Below are 26,984 nucleotides of genomic sequence, written 5' to 3' on the forward strand. Positions count from 1 at the left end.
GTGAATGCAATGCTAACTTAATGGTACATAATACAAAAGTCTGTTCTAACAGTTGCTTATGACTTTTCAGGGTTTACATTAAACAGGGTCTCAGATTGTAAAATAAGTACTGTGCTACCATGCACTGTTGAACTTGGCTCCATGCAATAGTTAGGTTATATTGCTCTTGTAGTTTTCAGAGGGAATTTGGAGTTTGACCTTTTGCCTTCAAATTGTCCCTTTCTTAATTCCAGCCAAAATTTTAAAAGTATTTGCCCATATTTCTCAGTGAAGTGTTCTGTGTAGCAAAATCTGTGTATCATAAAAAAAAAAAGCCTATAAGGGTAGAATATAGCAGTTTGGGCTAAGAAGACTTTAACAGCTTAACTTTCAGTGACCTTTATTATTTTCATAAGGCTCTTGTTTTAAAGTTGTTTACAAATGTACTTTTATTTTTCTGTTAAACTATCTGGAGTGTTCAGGAATTTTTTTGTGTACTCTTTTGTCCAGTTAAAGCTGTTCCTCTAATAATGGAGGTGAAACATCTAGTTTTGTCTGGGCACTGCCTTCTCAGAAAAGGTAACAGGCTCTGCTTTTTGTTACAGTATGTGTTCTGTAAGATGTTGTGTAATTGCAAGTATGCTTCTGTACACTGTGCAGTTCTGCCAGAAATACTTTTTTTTTTAGGGTTTTGGGGTTTTCTTCCTGAGGAGAAGTTGAAGATTGTAATTCAAAACTTGTACATAAAATGGTGAATGATTTCATATGATTCAGGAATGAGCAGTGTGGCTTTCTGCTACAGGGTTTTATTGCGCTGTCAGGAATCTAATTAATAAAAGCTGAGAGACTTCCACAAACATGTAGTAATGCCCCAACGCTTGCCAGGGCATCCTTGATCTCCAATGGAATCCCACACGGGGTGGGGGATAATCATCATGCAGTTGTTCCCACCGCCGCAAGAAAAATTCTTCTGCTATTAGCTCTTCCCTTCCTGTTTGTAGAAGTAGGGTGTAGGATGAATAGTCCTACTTATGACTGAGTATCAAGATATTGTAAGATTTCCACATCTTTCATACGGATGTTCCGCAAAAAGATAAGCACTCATCTTTTGTTGTTCGGTTCAGACAAATTCCATTCCCTGGAACTTCTCTATTTTGTTCATAATGGATTTTACTGCTTGAGATTTTCCATTGCCATACCACAGACGGAGACAACCCCTTAACTGTCTCCTTGCCTATAAAGAACACAAAATCATGCTTCAGATCTGTTCTGAGCTGCTTTGAACAACTCGGCCGTTTCAGGTGCCCTGCTCAAACCTGCGAGAAAGTTTGAAAGGATAAGGGGGAAAAAAAAAAAAAAAGGTGCGGCACAGTCAACCCCTCAAAAATACAGATTTTCCTGTGGTGAACTGATTGAAGAGGAGGATCTTATGAAAGTAAGCATGTGTACATGCATACGCACACCTGTACACACTGTTATGTACTTATGTGTATAGGTCCAGAGAGTTACATATATCAAATCAGAATTGATAGATATCTTTTTATTTCCAAAATCTGAGCTTTCTGTAGTTAGCTTTTATTTACTTTAGTAATGTCACTGGATGAGTCGTGCTCTAAGCCTGTGAGGATCAAGTTCTATAGGGACAGATAAATACAGGTGTGTGTATGTGAGGGTATGTCGGTTATTTTCTGTGCCCATGTAACCATTTTCTACTTCTCGCAGGGACAATTAAGATCTCCCACAGCACTTGGACAGATTTGCTACAAATGTTTTGACTTTGAACCTGCATCCTGACTCTGGCCATGGAAGGGCACTTAAAGAAAGAGCAAAGCTGAATTTAGACCAAATACTTTAAGTTTTTAATTATTAATAAAATACTCTCTTAAAATACTGTCTTAAAATACTTAAAGAGCACTGCTAATCCTAGGGTTTTAACCTAAACAAGCATTAATGGAAAGAAAAGGTTTTTATTCATAGCTGTGTGCTTTACACTAAGGAGCTAAAAATTTGAGATGCTCCAAAGGATAAAATAGGCTTGTGTTCACATAATTACACATGCTTTATTGATACCCCTTCTAACTTGGATAAAGGCAGCCCAGCTACTCTTACACTTGGGAACTGTTGGCTTTTACGGATGGAAAGAGAGGAGCAGATCATTACATTATAGGAAGTTAAAAGCGTATCCAGCCTTGTGAAGCAAAAGACACTGGGAGAGGCAGACCTGGAAGCGGGTGGAGTGGAGCCCCTGCCTCTGTGGTGTGAGACCACAGCTCTTTGCCAGTGCTGGGGGAGATGGGGGGTGACACAGTGCAGCGCGCAGACAGCAGCTGCGAGTTTTGGCTTCCCTTGGACCTCTTCTTGTCCTCAAGCAGTGGGGTGCTCCGTGCGTAAATACGAATTCGCTAACGCTGACATGCAGACTGGTGGAAATGCAGTGGTCTTCCCTTTCCTCAGCCACGCTTTTCCCTTCCACGGGTGTTGAACGGGAGAGGCTGTGGAGCAGCTGCACATAGGCTGTCCTTCTGTGGTATTTAGGCAGGAGGACCAAGGAGTGACTTGCATTCATATAACCTATGGGCTCAGCACGTGGGATGGGACACGATTTTAGCTTATAGCAGAAAATTAGTTGTAGGAGACTTGAAGATCATATGATGAGGAGGATATGCCTAAGAGCTCTGTTTGGGTCTGTTCCTCTCGTTTTTCATGAGGAGCAGCAAGGTGGACTTCACCTGTTGGGCCACCTTTGAGCGACGTGCAAAGCCACCATGACTGTCCTGGTAGCTCCTGCGGTGTGAAAAGAGGGGTGGCCAAAAAGCTGCTGAAGAAAAGGAGGAGGGCTGTTTGCACTGAGCCTTTTATGCAGCATTGCTGGTGTCAGTACAATACATGTTTAAGACTACTCAGACTCCCTTCCAAAAACGGGCAAAGTTACAAAGATTAGGCTAAGAGAGGGAATAAATTGTCCCATCATCTGAGGATGTCCGTATTTGCGAAGCCACCGCTGCAGCAGTGTTCCTGTGAACGTCTTTGTTCTCCAAGGCCCCAGAAGAGCCTGTCTGTGCCCGGCACCGGAGGACTCCTCGAACAGCTGTCTCCAAAAAGTTAAACCTGGTACGTGCAAATCAGACTCTTATTAAAGTTTCTTACATCATCATTAGCAACGTGGCTAGAGCATAGCCGGGAATTGTTCGTGAGGTAGGAGGTGAAGCTAATTTAGCTCGTCCTCTCAGGGCTGCCTGGGGTCTGCGGGGCTGCCGGGCACAAACTGCTTCTGTCAGTAAAGTGCTCGGGTAGGACCTAAGAGACAGAGAGGGCGCAAGGAGACATTTTGGTCGGTGCAGCTGTGCTTTACATCAGAGCACAGTGCCATGGCTGAATGTTGGCAGGCCTGCTGGCGAGCACCGTGCTGCTTTTTTTTCATTAGAGGTCTTTAGCCACCTCTCCAGGTGTCCTTGAGTGCTGGCAGACACCGAAGCTGTAGCAAAGTGTGAGGATTAGGTGAGGTGATCTTTTTATGCTCATCAAAAACACTAGGCACCAAGAGATGGCCACGGAGCGGCTTGTTTTATTTGTTTTGGGAAAACAAAACAGGAGGGTGAGGGTCATTGAGCGCACTGTATCCCACATCTCTGGATCAGGCAAACACACCCTGTGCCTTGGCACAAACCCTCCTCTGAGTGCATTACCAAAGGAACCACGTAGTGAAACAAGTGGTGTGGTGGAGGCTTTCATGGTTGCTTTCCTGAGCGCTCTGACTTCTCAGACCTGAAAGGAAAAAGAGGAAAAAGCCTTACCAACACAGCTGGGGATCTGAGTGTGGCTGGCTTATTGTTTATTTTGCGTATTATGGCATGCCCCCCAAAAAAGTGCTGTGGGTCAGACTGAGTTTTCAACCTCAGCTGCTTTAATTCTATGGTTTTAGGACCATGTAACCTGCACCTCCTGGGCAAACCTCAGCCTTCGCTGGCTTTGAACAGGTACAGCTGAAAGGGCTATTCCTTTCCAAGAGTGGCAGGAGCCGGTGTACTCATGTGAGAGCTACCAGCAGCAGCAACTTCTTTTCTCCAAGTCAGTGACTTGAGCAAGGTGGAGGGGCAGGTGAATTTGCCTCTCCATAAAGCGTAACTTTTTATCTAATTCTGGAGCAGGACCTCAGGCTAAGAACTTGATCTCTTTTTAGTATAATCCTATTGTGATAAATCATGAAAGGTGCGACAAGGGATTAACATTAAGAATCTAACTCGGTTTTAATTGTCCGAGAGCTCAGATTTTGGGGATTTCTTTTCCTTCTCTGGTGCCCAGTCTCAGAACTAGAAGAGGAGCTAGCCGATACAACCAATTGCACACAGCTCTTCTGTATTCTGTTCAGCTCATACAAATTTAGTCTCTGCCAATGAGGCTCACGTACAGAGATTAGACAGTTGCTAAAGAAAGTAATAAAATCTAATTACAAAGAAGATGGCTCTAGAGAACTTTAGCCTTTACTTGATTTATTTGGGAGCAGATTTTGTAATAGTGAAGTGAGTCATTTTCAGGATATCTTTAGTATCAGTCTAATGGCAGGTGTTGATGTTACAAGTTTTTAAGCGGCACTTTGGCTTCATTTGCCTGAGTGGTTACTTCTAGTCTGCGTATTGAAGTTGCTGGGGAAAAGCAGAGCTTTGGGTTCACAGAAAGTGAGCCTGCAAAGTCCCTTTCTGAAATCCAATAAAATGCTGAAATCTCAAAAATTTGCAGGAAAAATGAAGGAGAATGCCAGTGAGGAAAATGAATTTGTGGTGAATTTGGCCTGTTACTCTAGATGTCTAAAACTGGCTGGGCTGGGAAGAAAATGGTGTATTACCCTCACACCTGCAGGAGGGAGATGGTGTTCCAAAAAATTTGCTTGTTCCAACTCTGCCAGTTGGTAGGAGAGGTTGCTACTCTTCCAGCAAACCATGCCTGGCTGAGACCCTTTCGCTGTCACAACTATGGACAGTATTGCACTCTTTGCTCTTTAGCAAACATAGGGCTCCCAAGACAGTACCGTCCTTGATCGGTAACAGCACGTGCAAGGGTAGGAAAAGGGTATGTTCTACCACATTTCCCAGGAAAGTCTCACTAATATCACAGCAGCAGCTGCAATGGCCAAGTTTCTTATGAATGGTTTATAGTGATAAGCAACTTGCTGCTTAAGGTTTCTTCATTTGAACTGGCTTCTTGCACCAAAAGACAGCATTTCTCCTAATTACTTATTCCCTGTCCCCAAAGAAAACATATTAGAATCAATTAAAAGGTAATCTATAAATTAATATTTGAGAAATCTGAGGTTTAGATCACTTAAAACAGCTGTCCATGCTGGCAGTGCAATATAAAATTATCTGTAGTAGCCCTCTGTCAGCCGGTGCTGCGAGGTCCCAAGAGCCCTTTTTGCTTTCAGGATGAAGGAGTTGAATGTTTTAAAAAGTGCTTAAAAGAAGTTTGAAAGTGCTGACTGATTATGTTCTGGTTCAGTGTCCCTCCTGCTGTGCAATGGACAAGTGTGTGGTAGCTCTAAAATACGCCTTAAATACAGAAGCTTTCAGGCGAGGCATTTATTCATCTGTATTCAAGCCACCGGAGCAGCACTCTACATTGTGAAGATTTTTGCAAGATCATCGCAGCAGATTTCTCAAATCTCAGTGCTATCAACTCCATCGTCTGCCCTGCCGTCCAGCCTGAGCATGGCAAGTGAAGAAAAGGGGTTGCCTCCACAAGCCAGACAAAAATTGAATGCAACATCAGTGTTATTGCAGTCAGTTGCATAAAAATACTGCTGTACAGTATGGCAATGAATCACAGGCTATGCTGTTCACTTATTAACTTGGCATAAACACAAATCCCTTAAGAATCAGATGATGAACACTAAGCACTCTGAGCTCTCCTGAACCTTTATGATCCAGTGTCTGGTATTTACTTGGACTAATGTTCCCCACGGTATCTGCTCAGACCTAATCGTTGCTGTGTGAGTGATGATAATGCACTAATGCCTGCTCCCCTTTCTTTCAGGCACAGCAGAGTTCAAAAATTTTCAACATGATTAGAAGCAAGCCATGACTCTGGGGATCTTTTTTGTTTTGTTCTGAAGAGATGAGGAAAAGAAAACTACAGGGTTTTCTTTGTTTTCAAGAGCTTAGTGTGCTTGTCAGGCTTGGAAAGCCTACTCCTCTGTATCTAGGACAGCAGCAAATGGAAGAAGTTCCTGTTGCTGTGAGCTTGAAGATACGCAGCCTTCTCTGTAGGAAGGACCAGGGTTGTAGAGGGATGATGCTGTCTCTACTCAGTATTTGGCTATTCCTCCCGTGCTCACCATTTTCTCAGAGCTCGGCCTCGGAGCAGGTAACTGGAGGGGTGGTAGAAGTATTCACAAAGATGCTTTTTCCCACTTGCTTTACAGGCAAGGGAGAGATGTGCTCCTCCACAGTAATTCAAGCTGTGAGCTTGAATTTAGGCTCCTGAAGTGGATGATGCAGAACATACATCTCTGCCTTGCAAGTCAGCATCCCCATCGACTACATAGGTGGATCTGGGAGAGAGTACCCTCAGATGCCTGAAGTTTAGCATCTGCGAATACCCCAAGAACTCCCCGTTTGTCAGCGTCTGCTGATGGGGAAAACCAGCGATGATACCTACACCCATTTTGACCCATCTGTTGCGTTTGTGCTGCTGAACATGTTGTGGACCTTAAAATAATTTAATAGCCAAATATATAATTGACCTGCAGTTTTCACAGTAAGAGTGCGCAGCATAACTTGCCCTGTTATTTGGACCAAGGCTAATGTTTGGCATATAATAGCCAGCTTTATCTAATTATCCCTGGAATTAGTAGTATCAAGGGCAGCACAGGCCATGTGTACCCTTGGTGTGTCTGCAGGCAGGCTGCAGGAGGACCTGCGATACAAGAAGTCTTGTAGCCACCACAACTATTCGCCTCAAAGAGCAGCAGGGCTGTTAAGTTGTGGCAGTGGTTTTGCAAGGTGAACGCCTATAATCTAGGCTAATGTCGCCGATTAGCTCTGTGTTTGCCACCCAGCAGACAAATTAATGGCGTGAGTCATTGTCAACTCCTACTAAATAAACCAGCGACCTAGAGATGAAAGGCTCTGTATCCAAATTGTTTTCATTAATTGCACTGTGGGGCAAGGATAGATTTAATTTCAAGGATAGGAATATTAACCTCAATTCCTTTCCTTAATTGAGTGTGGAGAAACAAGAGGCGTAAGCAAGGGAAGCAGAGAACAAGGACATGGGTCATTAGCACTGTCATCTGGTCTCACAGGCAGCAGCGTCTTGTAAAAAATGTCATTGCAGCAACCAGGAGGCAAAAGCTTATTTGGCAGTGTACAGAGCATAGGTAATAAGAAAATTTATAGCAGTGGTTGGATTTTCACCAGTATTTAGATGCACAAGTCTCAGCACAGGCTTGTAATGATAAATTGGTAACTGGAGCCCATATTCCAACAATTCATAGGGCAAAAACACCAGCAAGATGCTTCGGAACAGTCTCCATGGGTGATGCTGGCCCCATGGGAAGCCTTTAAGGGAAAAAGATGTGGTCATTAGGCCTACTTTTATTACTGATATGTAACACTTGCAGAGTATTTTTCACCTGAAGGCTTCAAATAGCTTTCCAAAAAGCAAGATTACAGGGAAATAGAGGTCCAAGGGAATGTAGCTGACCTTCCAGAAGGTCCATACCTAATTTGGGAATAAGATTCAAGTTTCCTGCCTGTCCATCCAGTAATTTATGTAATGGGCTCCGAAGATTCTGTCCCTGGTTAAATATCAGTTAAGCAGCACAATTCAGGATAGGTTTCCTGGATCTAGCTCGGCTAGAGAGTGCGTCCTTTTAGTCAGCAAGGATTGGGTACTTTTTTTTTTCAATATTTTTAACTGCTGTTTGCAGTTAAGTTGACTAGACTGATACAAATGGAAGTGAACCAATTACAAACCAGGTCAGCTGTTGTTGCAAAAGTGGGATAGCAATGAATGGGTACATCTTTTGGATACGCGTAACAGGGTGATGAAATTACTTCTTAATGTGAGATAATATGTCTCCTACATATAAAAGGCTTTAATAAAAGACCATGGGTTTTGGGCTTGCTATAAACTAACTGACTTTGCTTAATCTTGCTCGGGGTCATAACTATTAATGAAATAAAACAATCCAAGAGACAACTTTCTGGTAATGCTCTAAAGAACTTTATAATTCAGGGAGAGAGTAAAATATTCTAAACCAAACACATCGTTACTTGTTAGCAATTCTGTAAAAGCATTTAAAAGTTATTATACCGTTTTTTGTTGAAATAAGAGGTTGACAGAGGTCTGTTTACATTATACGCTTCAAGATCTTGCTTACAAGTGACTGTGCTTAATTACATTAAAATGCTGTGCAGTTACTAAAGAATGTGCCTAAAGCTGTATCTCCACATGCAATGCTCATAAGAAGAAAGAATTTCTCACCAAGCTCAAATTCTTTCTTTTCCGCTATTTAGAATACAGGAAATGCAAGATCATCTTCCTTTTACAAATCCAGCAGTGACTGCAACATCGTAAATAAAAATGCATTACTTTCTTGTGACACCTGTGAAAGAGCAAGCAAAAATTAAATAAATGTATGTTTCACTTATATCTGGACAAAATTTTTAATGTTCTACAGAATAATAAATTTTGCTAGTCTCTTGACTTAGCTCAGTTACTCTTGGCTCCCTGGAGGCCCATCATTTTGAGACTGTGGCCTACTTGGCTTGAGAAACCGGGCCAAACTCTCTGCAAAAATAAAAAATTAATGCCAGAATTTCTTGCAATGATCCAGAAAATACAGCTGAATTCAGAAGGGTACAACCAAAACCCAGCACACTACAGAATGGCATTTTGTTCGGTGTTTGCTCCCAGCATACCATTGCTGCGTTAGTGAAGATCTGATTTGTTATCCCTTGCTGGGAGAGTCACCTTTTTGAGTTTTGTAGTAATTTCTTAGCTTGGGGTGCTGTTCCCCACCTAGGCACTCTCGCCCAGCCCCAGCCAGGGAGCCGGCCAAGGCCAACACCTGTCCAGTGGAGCGCGCTCAAAATCTGTGCCACTAATACCCTGAATTATGATTGAAATGATCAGTTGATTTTTTGATCAATGGCTTCTTCATGCCCAGCTCAGGTTTCTTTTTCCCATATTCTTCGTCACTGAAGTTTAGGCAAGTACAGAGGTCTTACACACTCATCTTCTACTTGTAATCTCGGTTGTAAGACTGGGCATGTGCACAAATCGATTTTTAACTACCTAACTATTGACCTTATTTGCCAATATATAGAAATAAATACAATGATAGACACAAATTAGCCTCTAAATTCAAGCAAAGAGACAAAGAAAAATGTGTTATTACTCTCTTTATTGTGCATACTAGTAGACAAAAGCAATATATTTTCACTGTGTAAGTGGTAATAAATACAGGTAGTTTTTCTGCAAAATTTCTGTGTCAGCTTTGCAGTAGCCAAGACACTGCATTTATGCTGGATCTGCAAGAAATCACAATAAATTTGAAAAAGTTAATTAAACAATACTGAGGCTGCCAGCAGGGGCTAAATCACATCATGCTATAACCTGGGTTTCCTGCAGGTGAGAGAGACTTCTGCTGAAGGAGGGCTGAGCAGCAGGAGAAAGCTCTTTTTTGAGCTATATTGCTCACAAGCCCTTCAAACCATGACGCTCTGCTCCGTAACTGTGATGAGACCCTGAATAAAGACCAGGCAACAGAAAAATGCTGCCAAATAGCCCTCATAATCTCTTTCGTGCAAGGCAATTTTTCCCTTGCATTAACATGTCAGAGCACTGAGGACTTTGCACTTACTAAGACTTTTTGTTTTGCAATTTCCCACAGAGCAGTGAATTTTGTACTACTGAAAGCTGTGATTATGCAAAAATACGGCTTTTTTTTTTTTTCCCCTTGCCCCCGGAGGAATATCACTGCTTTTGAAGAAGCGGCTCAGCTCTGCAGAGAGAACTCGGCAGGCCTGGTAACTTAAAATTTGATTGCCAGTGAGCGAGTCTTCAGTTGTGGGAACATTCCTGAGCTAATTAAAATGCACTAAGTAGTCAGCTGGTGATGCTGAAAGCTGCCTTACAGTTTGGAAATGGGAATTGCAGTGGTTTCCTCCTTCTGGTCCAGAATTGTTGTGAAGAAATGTCACGTGGAGCCTGTTCAATGCACAAAGCCTCTCTAATGCGTGCAAAATGGTTTTGTGTCTGAAATTAGACATTGTTAATAATTTAAGAGCAAAGAAAATGTGCACTTGGGTAGAGGCTGGGGTCTGCAGCTACTACAAAGAGCCTGCTTAAACCCAGGCTGACCTTGATGACAGCTGGCCAGGCTTGGGCACAAAAAAGAAGTTGGATTATAGCAGTTAACAAGAAGTAATCTTAGAAGTATCTGAAATCAGCCTTTATTTACTTTTAATAAACACCTTGGTCGTTACTTTTGCTTTAGGATTTTCCACATTTAAAAAAACAAACAACAAAACAACACAGTACCTAAGTCACCCTGCTTAATTACTAGAGTAGCCTTTGAAATGACTCAAAGGGCCAAAGGATGCTTGCAGTATTTGCAGCTGCCACCAAAGAGCGGAAGGACAAGTGCAGAGCTCTCCTGCTCCGGGTGGTGACTGCCATAGGTAAGCCCTGGCGTAAGCCTCGTACCCATAGTGGCTTCTTATCTTTAACCCTGAAAGGATTCAAAAAGTGCTTGCTGGAGTCCAACTTCTGCTTCAGCAGCGGGCAGGGCTCTTTTCAAGGCAGAAATGGAGCATTTGCACTACTCTCGCCCTCCTGCCTGCCATAAAAGATACAGACAAATCACTCAGAGATGAGGCATTTCTGCGTTTAACTACATGCTCCCTCTGACTATGTATTTTTTGCAGCAGTGCAACCTTTCTAAACTTACCAGTGATTTACCTGAGTGTGACAGAAAGGAAAACGAGGTGTGTTTTTGCACTTCCTTCTGCCAAATAAGCATGTAGTCTCACAGTCACCTACAGAAACTGGAGAGGTGGAAAAGTGAATTTTCCTCTTCTCATTGCAATTTAAAGAAAGTTTATGGAAACTATTTTGGTGGATCTGCAGTCTGTATCTTATTTAAAATTAAAATTGTCCATTGAGTAGATTTCCACTTACTCTGGCAGAGCTCTGGTGATTTACATCAGTTAAGAATGAGCTCATCATTTCCTTTAAAGCTACTTATATCGTTCTGTGGTTATGAGCACTCTACATAGCATTTAAGATGCATTTTTGAAGAGAAGAAACCCTCAACAAGCTTTCTGATGCAAATACAAGGTTGAAGTGATATTTCACAGTGATAACATAGTTAATTTTCCTCTTCCAGAGATTTTAGTGAGGTTCAGCACTATTTCAGATGTAATAATCTGTTTAATAAAATGGAAATGTTTCCTCTTGTTGGTCTCTGTGTCAATATTTGGTTTTTATATTATGTTTTACAAAAAGTCATTATCACAAGCCATTTTATTTAAACTCAGCATGTTAAACAGGGCTTTCCTGAAGCTCTGATGTAGTATCAATTATTTAATAAGTATGAAGTTTACAACTTAGCTAAAGGTTATCATCTATAATAGATACATCTGCTTGTGTTTTCCCGAAAGCCATGCATTTTGACGTCTTTGCTGTACAAAAGAGTAAACTGTTTGTGTGTCTGTACAAACTATGATGAGACTGTGGTTTTCCTCTTGATTTTGCACTGCTTGCTTTACATGATCTTGAATAAAAAAAAATGTGAAGTTGCAGCAGGTTTATGCCGGAAAATAAATACAAACATTGCTGTACTCTCTTGAACACTGTCATTACCATATGGTATAAAGCTTCATATTAAAACCAATTTTGGGCACTGCCAGACCGGAACACAGAACACACTCCTGAGGACAACGCTCCTTTCGGGACCAATTCCATTTTTTTTGCAAACAAGGCCATTTCTAGTGCAATAACACTTTCTCAAAAGAGCCAGATGACTTGGGTATCTGAGCTGCATGCTCAGAAGGGTGTTTGGCACCTTGAAACCCAGGTTTCCACTGAAGTCGATGGGACTTAGTTTTCTAAAAGCTCGAGTTGCTTTTGAAGATGGGTGCTAGTTGCCCAAATCCTTTTGATCTGGCATCATAGTTCTGTAAAAAGAACATCAGCTCTTTTAGCATATATCAGCAAGGCCAAGGCCACCTTATTTTTACTCCCTCTGTAGTCACTGGCACCCCTGAAGCTGAAGCCCCTGAACTTGGGGTGACACAGACCACAAAAATCTGGCACCTAACCTTCCAGATACAAAAGCAGGCATTGCTGAAGAGTGGTCCAACAATCCCACAGCCAGGCATTAGGGAATGGGTCCAAGTCACCATCACTGGCTGAAGGGATCAGTCTTCCAAGTGCATTTATTCATTTTAAATGGGACATAGGCTCTTAAGTCATTGAGTATATGTAAAATCTTTAGCCTGGCCCTACCAGAATTGCAATTTCAAAGGCACCTGGGGTTTGTAATGAAACCCCAGAGCTGCTGCATTTTAGTATTTGGGGGTATTTTTGCTCCCCCCCCCGCATCGTTCATGACACGAGGAGGAACCTCCCCATTAGGAAGGAAATTTTCTGCACTGCCTCTCAGTGCTGTGGTACCTTGGAGTTAGGTTTTGGATGTGGTTGGTTGAGATGTTGTTTCTTCGGTTCACTCCTAAAGGAAGATGTAGCTGAGGCTTTGTGGGAGAACTCTCTTTGTTCTTTCCATGCACCTGTCCTGAAGCAGGTAGGAGACATTAAGCAATCCATTATTTTAAAAGAAAGATTGTTTCAACCAGAATGCCTGGAAGCACCTTAACTCTAGACAACTGGAAATCATTTTCTAAAACCTCTTATTCAGTAAGAATCATTTAATTCTTTGAAATGTAGGCCATTTTCAAGTCATTTTCTACAACAAATGGGACCAGCTCAATCTGTTCTTCACATTTTCGTAATTTAAAAGGACATAACTGAATTTTATTTTAATGGTAATTGCAAACTCATGCAGAAAATGTAAATGCACACTTCCCGATTAGCTTGCAGCATAAACCATGGCTTCTATTAATGTATTCCAATTTGTAATTCTTTGCACAGTATGAGATTTGAAAGCTGTGATTAAAATTAATTAGGTTAAGTAAAGTTTATCCCCCCTGAGCACTGCTATTTGAAGAAAGAAATAGTAAAACACTAGCTACATCTGGCACCACAGGAGGCTAAAGCATCACAAGGAGTAGCAGCATTGCTTTTTCAGAAGAGTTGCATGCTGGTTTTTTGGCACACCTTAAGCACCATGTATTCTTTTCTACAAGCTAATTGGGAGCTGTTAAGTTACTCTTTGCTTTTTGTAAATGCTCTGGAGCTACAACATCTGTATGAGCATCTGATGAACGAAGCTTCGTAATACAGTGGATGACACTAATTTGCAAGTGGCATCATAGCTAGGTAGGCATCAGAGTGCTGCCCCACCGCCCTGGGAAATAAGTCTCCCAAGTTCAAGAGGCAACAGAAATGTCCTGAGGGAGCTCCTGGAATTCTTGCTTGATAGTTTATTTTGGTTGTTGTTGGTTGGGTTTTGTCCAAATCCTTTTTAAAGGATTTTTTTCCAAAGAGGGAGTATTTGAATAAAAAGGAGTAGAAGTGTTGGGAACGTTGAGCTTGCTGGGATGGAAAGGCCTTTTTGAAAGAAAAGACAGTCATGCTCTGACCCTCCCCTCTGGTCCAGAGACCAGGACGCTAGCTGGAAACACCACACAATTTGCCTGTGTGCTGCGTTTTACGCTCTCCAATTTCTGTCACTCCAGAGATGGCAGCCAATCCCCCAAAATCTGGTCTTTTGCCTTTCTCTGTTCCTTCAGAGCAACTAATTGACTAGTTGAGCAATTCTTTATCAGGTGAAGCCTTTTGCAATCAGCATCTGTCACAGCCAAACTCTTGTATTAGTTACCAGGTATTGAACATGCTTGACCCAATAACCAGCTTTGTGCTAGAAGCAGGAAGGTTTTTTTGGAGACTGATGCCATTTGGTGACCCAAGATGAAACCTTCATGCCTTTCTGATGAACACGGGTTGTGCCCATCAGGGGACGGTAAAGGCACTGTGCCAGATGATAGCTCCTGAAAATGTTTTGCACTGCTGGTGAGCGCTCCCTTTGCCTTCTCTTCCAGACAGATCTCACCATGAGCTGCGCCCAGTGGAGCCCTCCCTGCTCCTGTGAGCCAGGTTGCCATGCCTGGAGCCCCTCTGGGCTTGCATGGTTACCAGGAGGCACCTCAGAAACTCAGTCAGATGGGAGAGTGAGGAATGACAGGAGACGTACTCCAGACAGGTAGAACGAAGCATCCTTGCAGAGAGCAAAGCACGATGGGCTTAGCCCACAGCACTCGTCAGACACTCCACGAGATAGCAGAAGGGCACATTGATACAGGGATGGCCCCCAAGTTAAGCCAGTTCAAAACTGGATGAAACTTTTAGACAAATTAAAAAACAGAAATCTAAAGCACACTCTGGTCAACAGTGAAGGTGGTGAGGAAGTTTTCACACAACTGTCTCTGACACTGCCATGACATCTGATTAGGAAAGAAACAGAAATGAATTTTGCTGTTGTTACCCTTGCTCTGGTCCATTATTAACAAGCACAGCAATACATGAGTTGTGGTGCCTTTCTCACCCGAACAGCTGCACTCTCTCACCTCATTTTTTCATTGCCTGAAGTCAGGCACTGTGCAGAAAGCTCAGTCCCGGTGGAAGCGTGAGGCTGAGCTGCCGCACGTGGTAGAGGAGCCACCACAGGCTGGCACCCAAGGCAAAACTGCTCATTCCTATTTCTTCGGCGTAACAGTTGAAAAAGAAGAAATGGGAAATCCCATTAAAATGAAAATGTTTTACATTTCCTCCTGACTGTAATTTCTGAACAAGAATTTCTTACTATCTATCTATGGTATTTCTGGATTAGAAGAAAAGACCAGAAAATACACAGTCATATGATCCTTTAGTGATGCAGCTGCAAAAGCCAGTAAAAACACTGCCATTGGGGTAGTAAACAAAAGGGGTTGAAAAAAGAAGACTCTGTAGTACTGTGCAAAGCCACGGGCTTCACAAGGCGATTCATGGTTTCTCAGGCTCAGGAGGAAGCTCTGCAGCCCCCAGGTCTATCATCCTTTTAACTCAGGCCAGGGAGTTACACCCAGTAATTTCTGTTGCAGGCCTGTAATTTACCTGAGCTACGGCCATGTGCTTTAGCAAAATCACAGAATCACAGAATCACTAAGGTTGGAAAAGACCTGTAAGATCATCAAGTATGGCAGGGAGAATGGAGGGAGTATTGTTAGACTTGACACGACAGTAAATCCTTGCTGAGACGTCAGCAGGAGGCTATGGAGCCCAGCGGACGCAGTGCCTCCGAGCCCCGTGTGACGGGAGGGCTGGTGAGGCAGCGGCAGGAGGGCTGCGGCTGGCGGGGGACTGCCGGGCCCGGGTTGAAGGGCACCCATCCCACTGGGCTTTGAGGGTCTCACTGCACCCTCCTGTCCTTGGGGCTGCTGTCACAAGACCAGAGAAGGTCTGAGTCTTGCATTCAGTCAACAGCAAGGAAGAGACCCTACCTAAACCAGACATCACTTAACTTGCTAGGTACAAAGATCTCCTTGTATTTTTAAATATCACAGTCAATCCCACTACTTCCAGCTGTCCCTCTTCCTCCCTCACCTCTCTCCTTGGCGCAGCACTGATACCACAACTGCTCTCCTCTCCCTGCCCTTCTGTGCTCCTCACTCCCTCTGCAGCACAGGTAAGCCGAGCAGCATGGGTTCGCTTGTTTATTGAAGAAGCCAGAGAGCAGGGGGAGGAAAAGACATGATAATTAAAGAAAAAGTAGACAAATGGGGCACGCTGGCTGGCAGTACTGGCAGTACGTAGGTAACTGGGAGTGGGAGCAGCGTGTGATGATGGATAACGATGGGAAAAGGAGAAGCGGCACATTTACATGGGGCTTTGGCAGGTGTGAAACATTCATAGGAGTGCAAAAAGTGAAGGCCAGCATGGGACTTCAGTAAGAGGAGTGTCCACTCCTGAGCACTCATTTACCCATTCATACCGCATTTCAGGGAGCATGAGAACAGTCAGTCTGAGCCATTACAAAGGTCTCCCAGACCTTCCAGCCTGTCTTTGATGGATGCTTAGAGAAACACGGCATAGATGCTGAGGTCTTTCTGCTGGCAAAGTGTCCTGGGCTTGGGAGAGCAGCTTGGGTTTTCCTTGAGCTGGAGATTGCAACATAAATCATCGTGTTTCATGAGCCTTCATAGCTGTTGAAGTACAAAATGAAACCAACTGTGAAGCACCTTGAAAACTGAGATCTTCCTAAACAACACTTACCCTAGAGGGCTCCCTTTTGCCATGAACCTAAGGAAGATGGCATGTCGTCAAGAATTAGGTAGAAAGGGCTTGTGAGATTAATTTTCCTATTTCTCCAGAGTGCAATATTGTTTCAACAATTACATCTCTTCAGAGGTTTGCCCAACCTACTTCAAATAAGCTTCCTCTCCTTTGCTATAGAGGTGACAACAATCTAGTGGACCACTCTGCAATCAATATTTATCAAGTTAGGATGTCCTAAGTCTGGCCACTTGCCCTTTGAGTTTGGGACAAGCAGCCCCTTCTCCCCATAGCTCATGCAAGGGAGCTTGGCGTGAACTGATCGGGCTCCTGGAAAGTCATTTTGCTGACTACTGAAGTGGAAAAGGGACAGTGGTAGAACTGGCCTAGAATTACCAGCGGAAGTACATAGAAGAGGTGAGAGGAGCTCTGCCTCACAGATTCTGGCAGGAGATTGTTGTTGTAAGAGACAGGTTGCCAACTAGGAGAGCCCGTTCATGCCCTCCCGGTGCAGAGCGAGCGTTACAGAGCTAGCTCACAAGTTGCTGAGATGACTGCTAACCTGCTGCCTTGTCCAGTGCTCTTACACAGGCTTTGGCTGCGAGCACTTTAAAATTAAAATTCGTTTTCTTTTTTTTTTTTTTTTTTTGCTTTATGCCTGAATGCCCTGTTTTGGGGGAAAGATGATCCTCCAGATAACAGATCTGAAGAAAGGACGTGATCAGCCGCCATACGGTAGCGGTATAAAGTCTCACTGACCTGCATGGTGGCATGGTCCCAAAGCACTGGGTTAGTGAGGTTACTCTGCACATGGGACTTTGCATAAGGAGAGGCTAATATGTTTCTGCTGGCCTGGCAAAAATTCATAACAAATCTGCAATGCTGCTTCAAAGATCACCATAAACAATACAGCGCTCTCCTTAGTGTCTACACCCTGCAAATGTTTAAACCACAAGAAACCACAAACCACAAGAAACCTGCGAACTGAATAAACATCTGCTGCTCCAAACTCAAAATCAAATTTACAAGATTCTGCTAATAGACAGGCATTTGCATTGCAAAAGCAGATTTCATATTACGAATATCTATGTCACAATTAGACTATAGCTAAGCTTTTAGGTGTTTAAATGAATTCATGATAATATACTCAAGAAAATGATTGCTTCCATAAAAAAAAAAATAGTTCTCAAATGTCAAAAGATAAAGTGGTACAGGATGTGGATGTATTAACATCTCAGGTAAATGGGACTCATTAGCTACAATATTTCGTACATTACAATACAAGGTATGCACATAAGGAAAAAACTCCCTTGGGTCTTTGTAGTGCTTGAGCTCTCGAAGTCTTCCCCCGTGTTGTTGCCTGAATTGTTTTAACACAGCAATTCAGTATGTAAATCTAGCTGTCCTCACACTGAAGAAAACACCACCCTTAGAGCTCTGGCCCTTGAACTTGCTTTTGTTACTGCCTACAGGGCAAGCAGGGAGGAACAGCCACCGAGGGCACATCCAGCCCGGCCCTGAGAGCGGCTGGTGGGGGATGCTTAGGGAGCCAAGTCAGAAGCAGAGCAGGTACGAGGTGATCCTTCTCTCCCCATCCCTCCTCTCACCTTGTAGTTAGCTGGTCTTGGGGATTTCTGAAGAAAGCATGAAGAGTCTGAAGCTCCTTGGTGGGTCCTTCTGCCATGACTTTATCCCAGTCCTTCCCCAAATCTGTTGCACCTTTCCGATAGGCATGGCAGGGAGGGGCAGGTCTCGCGGGAGGTGCACTGTGAGCAGCTGGGGCTCATCCCTCGCTTGCTGAGAGGGAAGGACCAGAGTGCTGTTCAGTGAGGACTTCTGGCCGATGAGTCATTCTTCATAACAGTTTTGATCACACTGATTACAGCTAACTTCTTTCTTAGTAAATCCAGTGGGTCTGAGACCACTTTTTAGGTCTGACACCTACCCGCTCACACCATCGTTCAGCTGCTGCAGCCTGTTAGGAGTAGTCCTGGACTATGTCTCAGCATTGGTGAGAGAATGGCAGTGTGCCAGGACCTTGCTAATTAACTGTGTGGGCAATGACATACAGTTAATACATACATACACTGCTCAGGCCCTTTCCCTTGGCCTGCTGAATTTTGTAGCAGAAGCATGGCTGTTGTGTCTGAACTTCACAGAAGGCGAGGCCGTAACCCCCAGAATAACGTTGTTAGTCAAAGCTGTGCTTGTGACTAAAGGAAAGAGTGGGTCAAACGGAAGAGATGATAGGTCACGGCAGAGCTCACTGTTTTTCTTAGCAAAACCTGCTGGGCTCTGCAGAAAGGGGCAGCAGGGAATGCAGTGGAGGAAGAGATAGGCAAAGGCAGAAATGGGTGAAAAGGAGCTGAAATTCCTCGCGTAGGACTCAGTGGAGGTGGAGAAACCAGCTAGCGCAATGGCAGATGAAAGGAGAGGAGGAGTCTGCACTAGAAAAACTCAGCGTCACGCTAAGGTTTCCATCAGTAGTGTCCACAGCACGGGAAGGGGAGAGACACGGCTGGAGAGCAGGGAGCAAAGAGATGCTAGAAGCTGTGAGCGGTGAGGAACTGTGCTGGAGCGTATCACGGGGAGCCGGTGGTGTGCGGGCATTGAAGGACTGGAGGTCTGAGGAGAGCTGGGGTGGTGGACGCAGGGGAGTTGGGGTCGCTGGTGAAGTCATGAGAAGGGGATGGGGAAGCCTGCGCCAGAGGCAAGGCCAGCAGACAGCTAAGAGGAGCGCCAGGAGTGTTTCCCCTCCGTGTCAGGTGGCTGTGGGTGAATGAAAGGAGCAGGAGGCAGGCAGCGGGGTCACTCTTTCTCTGGCACAGCTTGGCAGCTGCCATCAGCACTGACCTCCCTCTTCTTTCCTGCTGTTTTGTGGGAAAGCGCTCCTCTGCCAGTTCAGTCTCTTGAGAGGAAGAGCACTTACTGAGTCATTTTATCAGCAATCTGGCTGTCAGCATCCCCCATTAGGGAAATCGCTGGCAGGAGAAGGCATGGCCCATCTCTCAGCAAATCCCCTGACTCTGTCCCACCAGGTGGGCACCAGCCAGCATGAAGGGAGGCACTGCCAGAGCCTGGCTCGCTTGCTCTTTGGTCAACCTGTACCTGTGCACTTCCCATTTGCTGAAATGTTGAAAGGTCACATGAAATGGTAACTTGGGTCTGAGCTACCTCCAGCTTTTGTCAATCTGAACCACCCTGAATTTTTGCCTTTTCAAATTCATTTTCTATAATTCTGAAATAAAATTAAGACCTGAGTCCAGAACTTCACCTATTTATAAGGTGCTTTAACCCAACATTCATCCTAAAGTCTGGGACTCCGCCAACTTCAATGTTGATCTTTGCATTGATCCATTAGACAATACGCTAAGAAAAAAAAGTATGCATAAGAAAAATGCTACTGGAAAGTCAATCTTGGACAAAAAAGGCGAACAACTGATGTTGCAAACGTCTCCTGCTCCTGCACTTGCAGCCGTGTTGGGGAGGAGAGCTCCATAAACACAATAGCCACTAGATGCCACTGTAAGCATGGCCTTATATTTAGAAATAAAATTTTTAAAAAACTAAGTGAATGGTCAAGGTTTGCTATTTTGAAAATAGTCCTTTCAGTTATAGTGCGGGTTTTTTTGTATGGGCCTGTCGTGCATTAGAATTGCATTTTTCCTGGGAAACTTCCTGTTACCTGTTTCCATTCATGATCACCATCCTCACATACGACATATAAAAAGGTACTTGTGTGGAAATGTAAGTATCCCTTTGTGTTTTGCCTTTCCTGGACCACCCTCCTCAGGAAGAGCTAAAGTAGAAATTATCTTTGGAGTTCTCGCATATGCCTTTCAAAAGCACTCTCTTGCCTCCATCAGGGAGACATTCACACGTCACCTCAGAAGTGTATTGCAATATCAGCAATGTACCCTGCTGCACAGCATCATCAGCCACGTGCTCCTGTGCATCCTGACCCCATTTCCTACACGGCAGGGAAGGACCATGGCTTAATATGCTTTCACCCTATGGCCCAAAGCAGCTCCGCCCATTGCAAAATTAGGAATGGCCCAGGGTCCTTTAGGTGAAGGACCCTTTATGCCATGAAGCAGCTCAGCTGCAGAGAGGTCCGGAGGAGAGGTGGGATGGGGCAGCACACAGGTACTGCAGCAAACCCCCATCACGTCCCAGCCATTCCCCAGTGTCCCCAGCACTCTGCAGTCCTGTAGGAGGGGAGCAGCCCCATCCCAGGGCTCAGCTGTGCCTCTCTCCACAAAAAGGGGACTATTCTGCACCCCAGGGGCCTCATGCTACCAAGGCACCGTCCACGTGTCCTCTCCAGGCTTCAGCAGCCTCTCACCCACCGCAGAGGCCGGACCCCCGCCCTCAACCGCAGCGTGCTGAGCAGTCACATCCGATGCCGCCGCAAGCAGGACACACGCGTGCCGTTTGATTAACCTCCTTCCTCCCCCATCTCTCCCAGGCAGTCAGTGAAAATAACACTGGTTGTGAAGGAGAGAGCCTTACCCCCACCCACACATGACTCAACCCAAAACCCTCTAAGCCTGCAGCAGCGGTCAGTGTGCTAATCTTCAGCATGGCTCAGCCGGCTTGGTGCCTATATGGGTCATGACTGTCGCAGGCCAATCTACCACTTAAAGTGACTGTGGGGAAAGTAGGTTTTTCTTCCTGGCTGCCAGTGTTGCAAACTGGGGTCTGAAAATAAAGCAATGATTTTTCAGCCTCAATTAGCCATTTAATAGATGTCTAAGAGACATCTATTTTAAGACGAGACGAATCTCATCACAGATGTGGAGGTCTCCACCATAATTACCCACACATGGATAAATGAATATAGGTCTTGGGCAAAATGCTTCATTTTTGAAATGCCAGCACAGTTTCAGATGTTGACTATTTACAACTGAAAAGCCAAATGGAAACTGCTGCTACTCACTGACAACCCACATTGTGTATCCGCACTATTTGGTCAAGAACTAGTGGTAAATACTAAAGATTTTGGTGGTTTTCACACTCAATAACAATTTCAGTTGAACACAGTGGAGGTCTGTGGGATCTGGGTGGCAATTTGAGTTAGACGAATGAAATGTAGCATCATTGCTGGTGTTGTACCTCCAGTTTGTTACTACGTCAGAGTTAACATAAAAAGCATGTTTTTCTCCTCATCACCTTCCAGTTATTTTTACAATGGGAAGCAGAGTCTTATAAGAGACACTTGAAAAAGTTTCTCTTCTGTTTTTACCTGCATAATTGAATACTCTAAATCCAGAGCTCTTTCCCAAAGGACATTAAAAAAACCTGATAAATTCACAAATGGATGGGAAGAAAATTGGAGCTGAGCACTTGTTGGGCTGCTGTCTAGAAAAAATGAGAAAACGAATCAATTCTCAGGTGAGTCCTGTCCCTTGGGGTGGCGCAGACACAGGCGATCCTCATCTCATTTGCAGTAAGGTTGGTTGCCTGCGTCACCCTCTAGAGCTCTGCTAGCAAGAAGTCCCAAACCTTCCCAAACCATTTACAAATGCTCCTAAGTGGAACAGCTATCTTTATTAAGGCAATGAAAACTAAGTCTCTTTCCCATGCACTCCTGGGATACTCTCTATTTTGGCCCATATTCAGGAAGGCAATTAAATATGTGCTAACTCTATGCTCATGAATAGTCACATTGAAATTTAAGGAATTACACATGCCTAAGTGCTTTCTTGAATGAAGCCCAAAGTTTGTATCCCAAAGAGAGCTAGAAACACTGTGGCTGAAAGCCATACACTGCTCTGAGGGCCATGTCAAGGGAGCTACAATACAGCAGAAGCTCCCAGGAGGGTGTGGGGAGTAAGGGAAGGGAGTCCAGATTTACGCATGTTGCAAAAGAAAACCCACTATTTTCCATTCGTAGGCACTGCCCTACCCCTCTGGGGAAAAGTATATAGTGTTTTTCTTTCATTCTGTTTCCTCTTCCCAAACCTGGTAGAATTCAAATAATCCCTGATGCTCACTATTTTGCAAAGTTCACCTGTAGCTTCTGTCCAATCCCCAGCCTTGATGCTGTGGAGTATGTGTGAGGATGATACAAAGAGACCGGGGGATCTCTGCAAACAACGTGCAGGGATTTGGTTGGAGTGGTACCTACCTCCATGGTCTTATCAAACACAAGTAACTCTCCATCTCATTTTCCCCGCCTAATGATAACAACTGCCCAGGAACAGTTATGCTTATAAGCCTTCTGAACTTGGTAAAACTCCTTTAGGGCTATTTACTTGTTGTAGTCCATGCTTACATCAAGATTCATAATGTCCCCTCTTGGTAGCAGAGCTGCCTTCAAAATAGAGAATCCTTCCTATCAACTACAACAAGATACGGTAATTTACAGTATTGTCTGCCAAATGACTGCCACCATGAAGACTAAGTTGTCTACCATGTTAAACGCCAATCATGCACATGCTGGTGCAGTCCAGCAGCTTGTGTGTGCCTGGTTTGGGCTGAATTAATCAATAATCTGAGAGAAATGGGTTTGGCTAGGTCTCAAATGTAGCCTGATTGGTAATACTAGGTGACTTCCCGTTGCTTCACTTTTTCTTAGATGTTCTGATACCTCCTGCTTTGTGCAAAATATAGCAGAATGTCATTTAGCACAGAAGATCATTTTTCCCCTGCTGAATCACTTGTGGACATGCTCTACCAGGAGCTGATGAATGATAATGTCACTGTGAAGGGACACTTGGGTGACAGTTGATAATCCACATATCATTGCCTTGGCAGCTGCTCAGGGAAGAGGCACTGAAATCAGCACAAACCCTCCACAGGTGCTGGTGGCTGGTTCACCTGCCTGCCACAAATTTCTTGCGTGGCCTTGGACAATGCACCCAGCCTCCCAGCACCTCATGAACCCTTCCTTTTCTCCATTCCTGGTCCTTTTTCTCCTTTCCGTCTGCACTCTCTGCTACATCTTGTACATAGGGAGAAGACCTAGTGCCATCAGGCCCTGCTTTTGGGTGGAGACCAGCCACTCTGCCCAGCAAAAGAGGTCATGCAGAGGAGTAAGAGACTTCAGACAAACCTTTCTCTGCAGCTCTGGCAATTGCTGCCCTTGATTTGCCAGTTTGATAATGGTGACTTTCAAGTCAAGCTGCAAAGTCACAGGAAAAAAGAGGAAACTATCTTAACTCTTAAGATTGGTTTGAAACATCATGTATTGCATTATCAATATTTTTTCTGTTGGGTATTTACCCTTTTTAAATGCAAAGACTTTTGCTTTCTGTTATGCAGGAAAGCTTTTCATGTAGCGACTTTTGGTTTCAATTTAGCTAACGGGTGTGAAAAGAGCACTTTCTTCATTTGGACTCGTTCATTCACAGTTAAGAAATCAGTCGGGAGTGGAAGAAGCAGCAAAGCTCATTTCCTCTTCCAGCCTGTGACTAGAAACAGGTGGGCAAGGTCAAGACACACTCGTTTTAGAAATATGTAGGATGTGGGTGAGATTTTCCAAACTGCAACTCAAGCAGGTAGCATTCCCACTTCACACAACTGTCACTGATTTCCAGGGAGATGCTTTGGGAAATGACACAGAGCGCTCATCTGTATCTTTAAGAACTTATATGTCTTTGAGTATCTAGTTCCCGGTGACCAGAAACAGCCTGTCCATTCATTAACTGCAGTTACTACTTCCCTTACTTAATACGTCCGTTAGATATAAGTACAAAACTTGTTTTGATGTCTCATCTATTCAACTTTCCCCACAAAACACCGAGCACATTTGAAGCAGTTGGGTTTTTTCCTTATTAATAGCAAATGATGGTAAAAGATCTGATTTGTGTACTTTTAATTGACTTTCCACTTCCACCCATCAACTGCTTGACACAAATCATGGAAAAATTAGTTCTCACACAGTGAGTAAGAAATGTTGTAATTTACCATTTGCTGATATGACACTTGTGTGTCTATACGTACAGTCTTGCTCATGATCAGAGAAGTTAGATGGTTCCCCTGCTCAACCAACTGTTCCTGTGCCTGAGCATCAGAAAGGGGACTCTGGTTACCTGCCACCCGCTGCACCAAGCAGATCTTCATCCCCTTTATGACCTGCCTCTCCAACATGGATCGCCCACCTTCCAAAGTTGTTTTGCCAGGGCACCAGCAAGAGTAAAATTCGTTTCCTGGACCCCTCTCAAAAGCAGACCGAACTGGGGTTTCTCTACCAAATCAAAAGCATCACTGCAAATGTTTTCTGGAGGCTTTGCGGAGCTATGATCTGTCCTTTGCTGAAGTTCTCAAGTTATTACCTGATCTGTAACCTAAAACCAGTTTCTGTGAGAAATATTTTCAGTTTGTTTGCTCATCGAGGTCAGAAGATAGTGGTCTGGCACAAACGTCCTGTACATTTTACCAACCTCAATTTTTATATATAGCAAGCACTCCTGTGAAATTGATTGATTACGGTTGGCTGATGAGCGTTATTTCTACCAGACAGTGAGATCACCTTGCTAGTGTGGAGACTGTTTTGGAGGAGGCTGCTGTTTTAAGCTTGCTTGAGGTGTGCCCACAGGTCTGTTTATTCTCATGTATCTTATGTGGTCAGGGTGGTGGTGCTGGAGTTTTTCATTGCTGAGCAATTTCTTCTAGTTTATTAAATGAATTTAGTTTCAAATGGAGTACTGGGTTTTCGTTTGTGGTGCTGCTTTTCCTGTTACTGTTGTTGTGGTTTACCGTCCACATCAGGGTGTTCAAAAACTGCTCTTCAAACTTCACCGAGCTTGTTTTGTGATTTGTGTTTTTACAGTTCTGAGCATTTCTTAATCTTGGAGTGCTGAGCATGGGCCGGGACTCCCTCCAAGAGGAATTACGATATATACAGTGCTGGGGCAGCGCTGGAGCCTTGTGACTTCAGCCAGACACATTTCAAGTCCACATTGGGCCAGGAACTGCAAGGATGTAAGAATCAGTCCAGGCTGGGCTTACGATAGCAGTAAGGCCTTCTTTAATGTACAGATACTGTTAAGCAGTAGCATTTCCAGCATTTCCAGGCTTCTTCCCTATATCTAGCAGTGCATTTAAATCACTAGAGCAACTCACTGGGGGGAAAAAAAAAAAAAAAAGACAAATAGCATACTCTTTTCCAGGCTCAAGCAATGATTTAGAGGATGATGTTGAACAAGTTTTGGTACTGATTTTCCTATTTGTAAGATAGAGATACTAAGATCAATTACAGCGGGCCAGTCCCTCAAGGATATCACAAAGGTTAACTTCTATTAGAAAGTATTCTGAGCTCATCAAAGAAAAGGTGCTACCCACACGTACATAGTGGGAGGCCTGGCATTTCTCTACTCAGCTAACGTGACAACATTTGAGATCGTGACTCTAGTTTCCAAACATGAGCAATAAGGGATTTCGGTCGGGGCGGTAGGAGTTACACAATGCAAGGACACATCCTCAGGCTCTCAGGAAAGAGATAACTGAGGGCACCATCCACACAGCCCCTCAATGGCCAGCAGAGCAAAGCCTCCCCGTTTTCACATGCATATTTACATCAGTGCACTTTTCCTTAGACTTCAGACAGGTGCAGTTTAAACAGCACAAGAAGCAGAGAAAACAGAAAGATGCCCCCTTTCCTTTGTCAGCAGCTCTGCATCACTTTTTGCCTGGCAAGGGCAATATATCTGACAAAGGCTGCTCAGTAGGTATTTGCAGTCAAAAAAAGGCCTGCTCGAGTACCGTTGCCTCGAGACTGGGTCTGAGCCTCCCTTGGAGGTGCACGGCCGCTTCTGTTGGGGGTTGCCCCAGCGAGGTGTAGCATCGTGGGGTCACTGCAGCTGTGGAGGAAGGGAGAAGGAAAAGTCACTGCAACCCAGCAGCAAACACCCCCGGCTGTGCCCTCCACCTTACTATCACATCCCTCGCGTTGGTCCCCTCTGCTCCCAACCCTGTGTCATGCCAGTAACCCCATGACCACCCACAAGTGTCCTTAGTTCCCCCTCATCTCCACTCATCCCAAACCCCAGTTATTTCTTGCTTGCTTTAAGACTGATTCATCGCAGCTGTCTGCAGTGACTCCTCTTGCGCAGCCTCCCAACCTCTACCACCGTATCAGGTCCCACGCACCCGAGTCATGTCCCAGCCAGTTTTCCAGTACCCTCCCACTCTTAAAGACCGTTACGAAAGGTGGCTAACTCCCAAGCTGACTTTTCATTTGGTTTTAATAGAGCTGGTGCATTCCCTGTGCGATGTCTTTTGCGTGTGTCATCATCATCACCATCGTTATTTCCAGTATTCAAAAGCCTGTAAGGCTTTTTGTTTTAAGACAAAACAATTTTGCCATTTAACAATGGGAGGTAGAACCCTGCCAGTTTTCTCAGGTTGAGGTTTGTTGCAAAATAAAGATTGGAAACCACTGGCCTAACCAGTTCTTAATCCTATGGTAATCTGCAATATGTTCCAGTGCTCAGTGGTCCTTATCATTAGAAAATGTTTCTGATGGCTGTAAACCTTCCTTGCTGCAAGTTAAGCTTGTTGCTTGTTGTGCTATTGCCAGAAGATACGGACAACACTTTATTACAGTCTCCGTTGGAGCTACCTTTTAT

This window comes from Gavia stellata, chromosome 2 (assembly GCF_030936135.1).
Source record: "Gavia stellata isolate bGavSte3 chromosome 2, bGavSte3.hap2, whole genome shotgun sequence".
NCBI classification, from domain to species: Eukaryota; Metazoa; Chordata; class Aves; order Gaviiformes; family Gaviidae; genus Gavia; species Gavia stellata.